The sequence below is a fragment of the Micromys minutus genome (genome assembly GCF_963924665.1).
Source record: "Micromys minutus genome assembly, chromosome: 23".
Classification (NCBI taxonomy): Eukaryota; Metazoa; Chordata; class Mammalia; order Rodentia; family Muridae; genus Micromys; species Micromys minutus.
In genome coordinates, this window is record NC_137958.1 from 48,481,387 (window position 1) to 48,495,133 (window position 13,747).

Here is a 13,747-nt window from a genome sequence, read left to right on the forward strand (position 1 = left end):
GTGACATTAGGTAATAGTGTGCTGAATCCCCTTTGCATGGTAACTAAATATCACAATAACACCTCTTTGAACTGAGATACTATTAAAATGGAACTACTTATTGAGATTTAGAATTCATGGTATATTGTTGTAGTAGCTCCACGAACAGGGAGTTATGATTATGAAAATACCAGTGGTGCTATAAACAAACATATGCTACACTACGGAGTGGGCAATAAAGAAAAAGAATAAAATCATGAGAGAGGTCACTACCCTCCTCTCAGTGGAGAATAGTCTTAGATGCAGTATGTTCTTGAAACAAAGTAAAACGGCTGACTCTTTTACTGCCCAGAGCAAAGCCTTATTTTAAGGAAGATGGATAATCAAGAATGTAGTGTGTGTTGTGCAGAATACAGGCACATATCCAGGGAACATAACACATGACTTTCTCAAACACAAAAACAACTGCAAACTAAGATTCTTCATGTAATGTCACAGGGGAATTTTTCTACTTAAAATGAGTGATTATCAACATTAGTTCATACAATGTAAACTAAAATTGCACATTTTAAAAGGTATGAATATTACATTATGAAAAATTTATAAACTCAATATAGATGTAGCAATAATATCTTTAAAGGATGTTATAACTGTTCCTCAGATCACCTCTGAGCCTCTGAATTTTGATCACTTAGAAGAGTTTGTTTTCACCAAAGAACTTGGATATCAGTGGTAGTGTTTTTGTGGGGCAGACAGGAATCTAGCCTGTGCTTCCCTATAGCACTAAACCACTCCTTATTACAAGCCTTTGTATTTTGTTCTAGTAACCTTAACACCCTTTCCCCAACTTAATTAATCATTATTAACTTATTAAGTTACTTACATTTCAATGTTTTTTAAAAATACTCTGACGCCTTCTTTGATCCATCACCTTCCTTTTTATATGCTCATGTAACAATATGATTTGTGTCATTTATAAACAGACATGTTTATTTTTTATCACTTGTCTTCTAGACTCCAAGAACAAAGCATTTTCTCATAAACATTGCATCAGGTCCCTGGAACCAATCACATTTTGAACACACACACACACACACACACACACACACACACACACACACACACACACACATGCACTTATCTCAAAATTGAAACACCATGTTCACATTTGCTCTTTTACACAAATTTCCTAGTTGGCCATAAATTTCCAATTCTATGAATGGTTCTTAGTCTACTCGGGTTGTGATGTCCTCTTTGAAATCTTAGTGTGGCCTTTCTTATGCCTAATGATTTTTCTGACATCACTCAGTCTTCACAACTGAGGTAATTTTTTGGTAGCATTATTTGTGATACTAAAAAATGTAATTCTGTATTTTACAGGAAAATGACTTAGAAAAAATTAAAACTGCTGATAGCACTTAAAATGAAAACACACTTTTCTGAGTGTCCTTTTCATTAGTTTAGTAATTCATTACAACAATTTGTTTGTAAAAGTTTCATTCATCACCTCTTTTCATTGCAGATTTATACTCTTTTGTAGTTGCAGCATTTTCTTTTTTTTTCTTGGTGTGTAAAAATTTTTTTTTTATAATGAGCAGACAGTACATGTAATATTGTTGAGTTGGCAAGCATTGACAAACTTTTACAATCCTTAGAAGTTAAGTTCACTTTTTCTTAAGAAAATAAGATTTCTTTCAGTGTCTTTATGAAAAAACAACTTTATCTGAGAGTGTTTAGTATTACAAAAGCCTCAAAAAGTCATATAAAAATGAGTTTTTCTAGGATCATTGAACTCCTGCGAGAACTAAAAGATGTGCTAAATCCATGTCTATCCAACAATATCCACATTACTTACATCTCATATGAAAAACTTTTAAAATTAAGAAGAGGTAATTAGACAATTATAATGAATGAGGGAAAAAAGTAAAGATTTGAATATACAGCCATTTGTCAGTGACACAGTAATGTGAAGTCCTCCAAGGGACAATGTGAGCTGATGTTGAACATAATAGCAACATATTTGACAACAGAACAAGCAAAGTGATGCCCTTATACTTGAGACACATTATAGTGCAAAAAGATATCGATGCTGCCATTTCAATGACAAGAACAGAGGCCACTCAGAGCCTTACCGTTAAGACAAATATGCATCTCATAGAAATGACTGTGATGCCCAGGAGAGTTTGTTTGCCTTGTCATGATATACTTTAGTCATATTTGATTTCAGTGTTATGGTTTGATGAATGACAGCAGTGATAATGATATAATAATGATGGGAACATGTGGATTGAGATGAAATTTCTGAATTCACTCATTTGTTTCAAAATGCACAATTCAAAAGAAATAAAATACTTAGACCATAAGTATACAACATATGGCTCTCTTTTTTCTTCAAACAAGGTGAATTTAACAAGAAGTGTGTCTTCAGAGCATTAGTTTTTGTCATCTAGGTAAAGAATACGACATTTGAGGCAAAGAATACGACACTAGGCTTTCTAGATCACTACACACATTGCATCAGGGCCCTGGAACCAATCACATTTTGAGCACATGCATGCATGTGTGCACACACAAACATATAAATATTTATATATTATATCTATATTTTATGTTATTTGTATATATATATTTATATATTTGTATAATTATATATGATATTATATATATATATATATATATATATATAGAGAGAGAGAGAGAGAGAGAGAGAGAGAGAGAGAAAGAGAGAGAGAGAAAGAAAGTGTGTGTGTGTGTACATAGCTCAGAATTGAAAGATCAGCCTAACCCAGCCATATTTGCATTTACTCTCTTATACAAATTTCCTAATTTGCCATACATTTCCAATTCTAATAATGGTTCCTAGTCTACTCAGGTTTGTAATGTTCGTTTTGAAACCTTAGGTAGCCTTTCTTATGTGTAATGATTTTCCTGACACCACTCACTCTGCACAACACAGGTGATTTTTGGTAGCATTATTTGTCATATTAAAAATCATAATTGTATATTTTACAGGAAAAAGATTTAGAGAAAATTGAAACTGCTGATAGCACTTAAAACGAAGATGCAACTGTGTTGTATTTCAAACTCTCCATATTAAAAAAGCTGAATATTTTTCATTTATTACATACTTTCATTACATGAATATCTATTTATACCTGGCAGATCTTTGTTTCCATTAGTTATTTTGTTTACAAAGAATAACAAAGCAGGAAGTAGAGATCCTAAGAAATAAAAAGTACTTGCTCTCCAAGCATGGGACTGAAATTTAATCATCCACAGGATGTACTAAGGTGGCACTTATCACATTACACTATTATGTAATAGGTATTTTCTCTTACCTATAATCCAAGCACTGAGTTAGAGACAAGAAGAAACCAGAGAGCTCAGTAGACAGCCAGATTATATCCTTCTTCATAGAATTGTCTCAACACCTGACATCATGCTCTTGACTCTGTATGTTTGCTGAACAGGTGTGCAGAGACTTGACCACTCATTAGCCTGTCCTCACATGCCATGGGCTTATACATCCTCACTACACACACATACACAAAGATGAATGAAAAGTGGATATTGTCTTATGATAAGACTTTTGAAACAGTTTATATGTACAAAATATGTAAGCTGATTTCATGTACCTATAAAAGAATCTATTGTTGGGTATATGTATTAGACACTTAGGGGAAACATAGACATTGTAGATAATAATAAAATAGATAATAATAAAAAAATTTCCCTCAATAGAGAGCCCAACTTCCAGAAAATAACTTTTTAGCATCTCCACATTTCAAGAAAATATTACTTATCAGCACTGCTAATATTTTTATTTTTGGCAATGATGAAAATATTAATGTAGGGCAAAGCAATAGTATTATAATGTGAGTAATTGAGTTAACTATTCTTCTACGTTTGTACCTTCTTTTGTCTCAGGTTGTACACTAAGAGACAAATGGGTAGGGACAAAGGCAAAGTCAAAATTAATGTTTGATTATTTTATACCTAACTGCATTTCTTGTTGTAGATTTTATATGTGAATTTAAATTACTTATGGAGGAATGTTCTTTATAATGACAGTAACATGTAAGTTGAGTATTCTGCTTCTGGTCATGATGATGTGGATAAACCAGACTCATCAGATAAAAAACAATGAACAATATTAACTTCACAGTGGCTTCCACACATTAGTTAACACAGCAAGAATAAGAAGGATCCCATAATCATAACAAGTAGAATGTGACAACCTTACCTTTATCCTAGCTTAGACTATGTCCTGAAAACTTGCTATCGGACCAGGTGTGAAGGAAACAGGAAAGAGAGAACACAATAGAAGTCATGATAGTTGAAACAAATTGAAATTATGGTAATAACCAATAGAATTCTCAGAGAGATTTTATAGTGGAAAACAGTGTATGTAGCTATAAATGCACTGAGTGAATCCTTGAAGCACCTCTAAGGACCAACTAGCATAAGCCCCTGAGAAAACTGAGCTGCCTGGCAACTTCAAACGGTAAATAAGTGTACAGAACTGACTGAGGTACTCAGAGAGGGCTTGCAAAATTAGTGTTGTCACTGTAGTCACAGCAGAGTGTCAAAGACTAAGAGTAAGTCCTTCAGTCAGACCCTGGCTTACAAGTGTGATGAATTAGTAATGGATCACAAGAAAAAGTAAAGCCCACAGATAAATACTTTCATACCACAACAAAATTAAACTGCATCCCAAAGCAAAGGGCAAAGTTATTTAAAGGCATACTCAAACATATTGACCTAAAAATTGTGAGAAAGAGACAAGAAGTTGAGATGTCTGACCATCCTTAGGAGAACAGTAAACATTAGAGACTGATTGCACAGTGATGTGGATGATAAAGGCATAGGTTCAGTTAAACATGTGCCCCATATTACCAACAAAAGGAGTATGATCAGGGTATAAGCAAAGAGAGAAGAGATAAAATAAACATAGTCAAAACTCAAGTATGGACAAAAAATATTAAAGATAAAATTCCACCTAATGAAAATAACAACCAGTGAGCAACAGTTGGATTTGGGGAAGTTGAACAGTATGGGTGGCATCAGAAACTAACAAGAAACAGATGGGGCAGAAAATAAAACTGAAGTGAAACAAGAACTAAGAGAGAGAACAGGAAGGAGGAGATCACTGCAAAAACATTGCCTCACACATTAGAAATACACATACACAGACACAGACCCAAACCACACATACAAATAGAGACAGACACTGGAGCGGGTACCAGAAACTTTGGTAGGAACCGAGACTCAGTCAGCTCTAGATGGTAACTGAAGAATTGCTGGAGGCTCAGAAAAGATAAGACTGACAGTTAAAGAGTTTGGGATGTTTTCTGTCTTTTTGCAATTTACTCCTGGGAGGTCTAAGTGGTGATCACTGGGAAGAGCAGAGAAATCTTTTCTGCACTCTACAATGGGAGGGGAAATGACCACTGGATTTATCTGAGCACCTGTTCTTAATCAGACTTTCTTCAGAAGGCACTACCTGTGTCTTATCAAAACCTACCTCCCCTAGCTAAAGTTAAATGTATAACAGCAGTTCAGAAAACAAATGCAGAGACCCACAACCAAACATTAGGCAGAGCTGGAATAATCTTGCAGAATGGTTGAAGAGCCAGAGAGTTCAAGGACCAATAGAATCAACTAACCAGGATATATATGGGCTCACAGAGCCTGATCCACAAACTAGAGAGCCTGCATAGAGCAAACCTAGTTCCCCTACACATATGCAATTTATTTACAGCTTGGTCCTCATGTGGGACCACTAAAAGCAGAAGCAGGGCTGTTTCTGACTCTGTGGCCAGCCTTTGGATCCTTTGTCTGGCCTCAGTAGAAGAACATGAGCCCATTCATGCTATAACTTGATATGCCAAGTCAGGTTGCTATTCATCTGAGGCCTCCCTTTCTCTGAAGAGAAAGTGATGGGAGCATAGGGAGACAGGAGGTGAAAGGGAGGGGTAAGCAGGTAAGTAGGAAGGGGAAGCTCCAATCTGGTTGAAAAATTAAAAAAAAAAAATAAAAAACAACAACAACAAAACTATTAGAGAGAAAACAACAAGCATTCTCTTTTACCTAAAGCAAAATCTGAGTGATACTTTCAGAGAAGACAACATAGAAGCACAGTTTCAATAAAAGTCAAAAGTGACATACACCCAAAGACCAAATTATGCCTAGATTTACACACACACACACACACACACACACACACACACACACTTACTCATACCCAATGAATAAGTAAAATAAACAAACAAATAAAACCAATTATGAAGTATAGAGATAGGATCTAGGGGCAAAGTACCAGTATGTAAGATTTAAGAGAGCTGGAGAGATGGCTCAGTGAGTAAGAGCAGTGACCGTTCTTCCAAAGTTCTTAAGTTCAAATCCCAGCAACCACATGGTGTGGCTCACAAACAAATGTAATGAAATCTGATGCCCTCTTCTGGTGTGTCTTACAAGAAGTACGGTTTACTTAAATATAATAAATAAATCTAATAATATTTTACTTTTAAAAAGAGATTTAAAATTAGAATAAAGTATGATCAAGGTGTTTGTTGCTAAGGGGAGAAAAAATTGAAGTACTATTTAACCACAAAAAAAAGTAGATAACATGAAATAACTGATGTGTCATTTAAGCAAATAGAAAATAAACAACCCATATCCAAAAGGGTTGAAATAAAGATTTTAAAAAGTTGTTCAATTAAAAAAAACAATTCAATGAGTTATTCTAATTCTTTTATATTCTCAAATCATAACATCAATTTCAATATATGTATTAAGTGCATATCTAAAGTTTATTTGTTTTCTAGCTTTTTCATTTGAAGTTGCCTAGGTGAACTTCTGATCTTGAGAGTCAATCTTTCAAATAAATATTTATGTTTACTCATATTTAATAAGTATACGTTATATATTTTATAAAATAAATATATTACTTAACCTATTGATAGAATTGGAAAATAAACAGAAAGAAGATTTTATTTTTTAAAAAAAGACAAATTCGTGAAGAGATTAAAAATACAGATGACAAGCATGTGTAAGAACAAAAAGGTTCTATAATATATAGCAGGCACATATATAAACGTTTGAAGCTACAACAAGAATGAGAATCTTGCACAGGACTTTGAGAATAGATGAAAACCATTAGACTAACAACAGCACTTACTAGAAAGTGTCAGGAGCAGGATGAAGTCACAGGCATTACTACCCAAAATGCAAAATGTTACAGCCAAATTGTTGCTCTTGATGTTTTTTTTTGTTTGTTTGTTTGTTTTTTTGTTTTTTTTTGTTTTTTTTTTTTTTTAAACTACACACACCATGACTGGATGAAAAAGCAGACAAGCTGCTTGGCATTTACCAAAATAGGTCAGTGAATTTTACCCCACAAAACCAACAACATACCAACAACAGAAAATATACTGCTGGGAACCTCTGAAACTAATATTTACAACGTGCTAGAAGACAAAAATATTTTCATATACTTTTATGCCGAAATGCTTTTAGAAATCTATACATGTATCTCTCTTTTTAAAATAAAGTTGTAAGTGAAAATTCTAGTACATTTGTTGTCTAAGAGCAGAATTATAAAATGATCACCCCGCCCCAAAAAAAAATAAAAGTGGTCAAAAAAAGTGCTAGAAGAAACAAACTATCAAATCAAGAAAAGTGTGGAGGAATCCCTCCTGCATTCTGTTAAATCAGCAATAGACTACCTGATCCCAACCACATGCGTGAGTGTCTCCTCATAGCCAAGTATCCTGATGTGTGCAAGACTGTGTCACTGGAGAATGCTTTAGTACAGAACTATACATGTAGGTCTGGAAATCTGTCATGGATCTCTGCAATGCTCAATAATGCTGTGCTACCTCTGAGATAAGGACCATGGAAGCTCCAGTGGCTACAGCATCGTTCCAGTCATTGACATAGTTCTCTATAGGGAATGGAATCAACTCACTGGAAAACACAGTGAAGGAAGAGAGCAAAAAAGTCACGGTTTTATCTAAAACAGCATATGTATTTCATATTTATTTTGTTTTATTTTATTATGGTTTTGAAACTCTGTTTGAGTTGACTTTATGACATTCAGAGCTTAGGGTATTCTGATCAGTTTAACTGTCCCGTGTAATTTAATATATGTTCCTCCCTACATATAAGCACTTTATTATTTTGTAGAGTTTATTTCTTAAGAGGGAAAATGACAGTTCCTAGAAGAAAAATAGCTGACAATTTCCATAAAAATAACCAGAAAATAATTACTGAAGATAGTATTTATAGAGGTATAGCTCAGATCAATTTGGACAAGAAGACTTGAAGAAACGAGCAAACAAGGGGCCATAGAAAGTAAGCCCTAATCTAAAACTCTCAGGAGAACAGGGGAGGGAATTTTATAGCAGGTAAAGAGGCTATGAACCTTTTTAGTATGTGAGCAGAACCCTGTTAAATTACCTTTAAATTTTTCCCCCAGTTAGAGATATCATTATTCAACCCAGCGTTTCCAAAACAAGTATGTACTTCCCCAGAATATCAAGTATGGTATAACATGGCTCTAAATATATAAAATTACTTCCATTGCTATAGTTTTTATATAAATTTATACAATGTGTTAAGTGCATCTTTTATTACCCTTCCTTCTTCTGTTTCATAAAGTTCTTCATTGCCATTTGAGTATTAAATATTTGAAATTATTTTTTGGTGTTGTGAAATCCAATGTTAATATTTTATTGAAGTATTATTTTATAAATATGACAGAAAACCTTGAAAGAAAATAAGAGCTGACTTAGCAAAATGCCACTTAATATATCTATGACCACATAGATTCTTGGGTATCTTTATTTATTGTTTTTTTTTTTTGTTTTGTTTTTGTTTTTTTTTTTTTTTTTTTACTATTAAGTGATGCGATTTGTCTAGATCCCCATCTAGAGATGACTGAATAATGAAAATATAATACACACATTGGCTCTTTTTTAGCCAGTAATAAAAAAGTAATTATGAAACATGTAGAGAATTATACATGCTATTTTCTATCTCTTCAAATAAGTATCTATTAAATTTTACAGATTATAAATTTTGGTTAATTATATAAATTATGTTAACACACTTATAGTTAAGGCAGAAATGATTATCAGTTTAAAAAGTTGAAAGAATTTTACTTGAAAATCTGGTTTATCCTTTGTGACATTGGATGTGTTCAATGGAGGCTTGAAGAATTTTTGTTCTACAATTTACCAGTATTTCAAGCAGTTCTGTATGAAGAGACCAGGAGAAATTGTCTTTCACAATTGTATGCATTCTGTGCTTTTCTTAATTTAATGTTAAGGAAAGGCTGAAATATTTCTTGGCTTCTCTTGAACTAAATGCGATAACATTTATCTTGAAATAGAAAACAAAAAATAAATAGGAAATAACTTAAGTTGCTCTGCTTGGTATTCTTGTAGGACTTCCAACATTGTGAGAAGGATGGTGTCTCTAACTCTAAGAAGAGTTTAAAAATGGAAAAGGAAAGAAAAAGAATTGTAAAAAATTTCCAGAAACAAAGGAATTATGATTGTTTTAGAGCATTTAAAATATCTTGCCTGGTCATGAATAAACATACTATGTGACTGCCAAAATGCAAACTATTATCTTAGGTAAAGAAATTTGTGGTTTAATCATAATTACTTTCCTAGATAAGACATCATATTACTGTGTTCTATGAGTTGTGATGACAGATATTTATATAATGTCTTTCTCTTTTTTCTTTCTCTCTTTCTATCTCTTCATGTCCAATGCCCTACCTACATATAAACTCCAACATATTCATGTACACTGTAGACTCATGTTCTGACAGTGTAATCATCACTCCACAGATATTAATATTTTACTAATTTTTAAAGTCTGAAAGTTTTCACTGTTACTTTATAAAAGTAATCTAGGAGCATAAGAACTGTCAGCAAAACACTACAATGGAAGGCAATTTTTTGAAGTAAATACATTTATTGATACCCATTATACATATAGTTCAATGAAATAATCTATAAATATAAAATCATTATTTCTTTGAATATCATTGTGGCCCAAATAAATACTCTACAGTCAGACATCTGCAGGAAGTGCTCAAGTCTCACTGCTAGATTACAGACCTGAGAACATCACTCACCAGCAGCACTGACTGAAATACTCAAGGGGTCCAGTGATTTTGGAATGGGACTACTACTGGGCATGTACAGTAAAGAAAATGTGAAAGCCTAAATCAATGGGAAGTGTATCAGCCATGAACAACAGGGAATAATTATGAATTATATTTCAGGCAAAGGAAAGTCCCACAGCTGACACTTGGTGTCAGAAGTGTTGTAAAGTGTTGTAAGGTAGCACTCGCTGTACCACCATATTCTTCTCCAATACGCAGAGAACAGTCCACCAGAGCCTTATGATCATCTGCAGGCAAAAAAAAAAAAAAAAAAAAAAAAATTAAAGAGCCTACACAGCATAGAATAAAAGCCATGGAATCAAGATTAAAGAGAAGTCAGCCAAGTACATCAATGACATCATGAGTTTGTGTTCACTGTGGGGATAGTGGGTAAAGCCCTGTTTAGTTCCTTTTGTTAATTGTGCATGATCAAGATCAAATAAGGAGAGCACTTCCGTCTGCTACCCAAACCAAAGGTGTGCAAAATCACTTCTGTTACAAAGGTTTTTCCTCAACACACCCAGGGAACTGATGCATTCAGTCCCTAGCCTGGTCTCCCTGATGCTGCACAGAAACTTCCTCTTTTCCTCAGGATAAATACAGAAACATCCTTTGCTTTGTCTTCTGAGTCAGGGAACTAATGCACTTACATGATCTTAGAGGTCTCCTGAGATCTGAGCTTGGAAGGCTATTATTATGTTTTCAGGATAAACACTCATGGTTGTGCTAATCTGATGCTAAATTATACACAAATCCTATGCATTTCATGGAAATTATTAACATAACAATTGTCAGAATAAATGTATCACAAATATATTTTACAAATTTATTAGTCAATAACTATTTTGCTGTTTTACCTTTTTTTAAGACGCTGGGACTGCCCCAGAAACAACTCACAGACTGTGTGAAATTCAAGAGAAAAAGAAAAAACAAAACAAAACAAAACAAAACAAAAAAGTCATGCTCAATCCTTACACACCAAGAAAATGTTGACTAATTCTGGGTTACACCCTGTTTTACATGTACTTTTTGCTCATTGTAATTAGTAAGACCTTAATACAGAGTATCAAACCTTTAAAAAAAGAGAAAAAAAAGCCAAGCACTGACACAATTGTATTTGTATACATTTATGCAAAAATGTTTAAAATTTTTTTCTTTTATCTTTGTTTTTTAAAATAAAGTTTTTAAAAAAAGACATTTGGCTATTGATCATCTCAAAGGTCACTAGGAAATATTCATAAGTATGCATAGTACCCAACATGCAAAGTTGCTATATTATTGCAACCAACAAAATATATATTATATGTTTGTGTATCAACACACTTAATTTTCTAGTACTTTAAAATTGTTAAATTTGTATTATTAAGTCACAAGGATCCACACTTTATTCTTCACTTCAATTTTCTTACAATTGACATTTTATATAGAGAATCTTGCTCAGCCACCTAAATTCATGTCCATAAGGTGTTCTTCACCTGTTATGCATTTACTCATTAAAGAGACAAAGCCCTCACCATTGAAATTCATAGAGTCTGAGAGATATTCCACCATCATAACATATTTAATGAGTTAATTCTGTGAGATGAACCAGGTACTTTAAAGGTTTTATAAAGTCTAATATGAAAGATTAGAATGCAGCAAAGATCCCCAAGAGGTTAAAAAAAAAACAATAGAAACTATATAGAAAATGGCTACAAGACTTAAAACTGTGTGGTTAGAGAAAGAGAATGAAGTATGGCTATGTTAGAGAAAATAGTTAGGATTAAAATATGACAGGAAAAAATATAATGAATGAGTTCAGAAAGGCTAACTAATAGCTAGGAAGTTGGGGTCCCATAAAGTAAAGCTGAAGATGGGGGAACAGACATTGGCTTGGGAATGTGTTTTAAAATTATATTATAAAGTTAAAAATTTGAGCCCCAAAAGTAGTCTCCCTGGCCAAGGTTGTTATTTTAAATCTTTATTAACAGAAGGGGACAGCATTTGAAAATATTTTAAGAGTAGTTTAAGAATGGGAAGTTCAGATCCCACTGTTTATTATGGATATCCAAGAAAAGAAATGGGAGATTAAAAACGATAACTTTCAGCAGTAAAGAGAGGGAACAATGGATGCATTCAATGAATATTAAAGATGTGGAGTCATTAGAATCATCACTTGTCATGTATTCTATGGTTTGAATATGAAGTTTCTTTTTCTCCATTTGTCTGCTTTTTATGTATATGATTTCTATATTACCTACCTGTTTTATACAAACAGGCAATGGGAGAATACAAAAAAGGGGAGGAAATGGGGAAGAGAGAGAGAGAGAGAGAGAGAGAGAGAGAGAGAGAGAGAGAGAGAGAGAGGGAGAGAGGGAGAAAGGGAGAGAGGGAGAGAGAGAGAGAGATTCATAAACACATTTTTTTACTGAAATATTTTTATACAATAATCTGGACACAGTTTCTGTTCCTCCAACTTCTCTGAGGTACTCCCCATAATCCTTTCCATACAAATACACATTCTTTCTTTTTCTATTTTGTGAGAAACAAATAGGCAACTAAATAATAAAATAAAATAAAACAAAAAAATCACACACACACACACACACACACACACACACACACACACACACACACACACACCAGAGGATAAAGGCAAAGAAATGCATATAGTTGCAGATATATGTATGTTCTTACACAGACTCCAGGGAAATAACATAAAAAGTAAAACAGGACACAATGGTATATACTCAAAGAGCTCATAAAATTAAGAGAAAACTCTGTACCAAATCATTATGAGGCAGGGAACCTCCAAAAATGTCACAAGTATACATTATCTTGGCCACTTAACGATAGGCATTGGGCTTGTCCATCAGAGTCGTTAGTAAAGCAGTGAGGCTCCCATGAGGAAAAGGACGGTTTCATTTGCTAGCAGCTAGCAATTAGAGATAGCTTGTAGGGCCAGAGAGGAATCTTGTGTCCATGTTCCTTCTCAGGGCTAAAGTGTAGGCCTTGATCATGCTGTCAGTCTCTGTGTGTTGGTGTGTCCTTCAGCCCTGGTGGGTTTAGAAGGCCTTGTTTTCTTGCTGTCCATCTCCCTTGATCCTTACATTATTTCTCCAGCTTCTTCAGGGTTTCCTTAACCTTGATGGGGTTGCTTTGGTAGAGATGTCATGTATGGACTGAATATTCAAAATCTCTCATACCACTGAGTAAGCACATTGTCCAGACACAGTCCCTACATTTGTTCCCATATACTGCCGCAAGCAGATTTTATGATGATGGCTGATAAAGCACTGATGGATAAGTATAGCAGAGTCACTAGAACTTGCTTTGTAGCTACACATCCTTAACAGAAGAGTTGTATTTGGGTTTCTCTAGGTCCATCATCAGCCCAGTCTCAGATTCTTGGCCACCCAGACAGGGCTGGTCATGGGTTTATACTCCTGGAATGAGCCTTAAGTTCAATCAGATATAGGTTGCTTAGTTCATAAACCTTTGAGCCACTATTGAATATCACATCTGGCAAGCCAGTCATCACTGTAGATGGAAGATATTTGTAGCTTGGACAGTATTTACTTTCTCCTTTGGTAGCATGCCGAGTTCCTT